A 669-nucleotide genomic window follows, 5' to 3' on the forward strand; every position below is an offset into this window, starting at 1 on the left:
GGCAGGGGTCTGTGTGTGTAACGGGCAGGGGTCTGTGTGTGTAACGGGCAGGGGTCTGTGTGTGTAACGGGCAGGGGTCTGTGTGTTTAATCAGTGGAATCTGCAGTGTGCCCACCCAGTTCTCCAGTGAGAGCAGTCCTGCATGTTGCTTTGTTAGCGAGTCTTGTTGCTAGGCAGAGGAACAGTGTGTGAATCTGCCTGTTTCTGTGTATGAGAATACTGGCACTCAGCAATGCAGAATTGTCAGCCTGCAGCAAGTAACTTCCATGTGTGTGTCAGTTGTGACAAAAATCACATTTGTGATCAAAAACAAACTCATCGACGAGTCAAAATGGAAAATCCTGTTACTGTTTGTGGAGATACAGCTCAGATTGTGAAATGCCACGAGTCCCTGAAATTCAGTGAGAGAGAAAGTGGCCACTTCACTGTTCACTGAACAAGGTACTCATCATTGCAATGAAAACGTTATCATTGTCAGTATTGGCTCCGTCTACACTGTCCCCATCAAACCCTCCGAGGAGAGGGACAGCACGGGGTTAGATACAGAGTAAATCTCCCTCCACACTGTCCCCACCAAACCCTCCGAGGAGAGGGACAGCACGGGGTTAGATACAGAGTAAAGCTCCCTCCACACTGTCCCCATCAAACCCTCCGAGGATAGGGACAGCA

General features: G+C 49.5%; 1 protein-coding gene across 1 annotated transcript in view; it reads left to right on the plus strand.

Moving 5' to 3' along the window:
* The window catches only part of LOC109926199 (active breakpoint cluster region-related protein-like), a gene marked incomplete at its 3' end in the record, with an annotated part of 35,299 nt that overhangs the window by 7,920 nt on the left and 26,710 nt on the right, over positions 1–669 (plus strand). The gene's annotated exons all lie outside the window — the stretch shown is intronic.

This window comes from Rhincodon typus, unplaced genomic scaffold (assembly GCF_021869965.1).
Source record: "Rhincodon typus isolate 14 unplaced genomic scaffold, sRhiTyp1.1 hic_rhity00000104, whole genome shotgun sequence".
Classification (NCBI taxonomy): Eukaryota; Metazoa; Chordata; class Chondrichthyes; order Orectolobiformes; family Rhincodontidae; genus Rhincodon; species Rhincodon typus.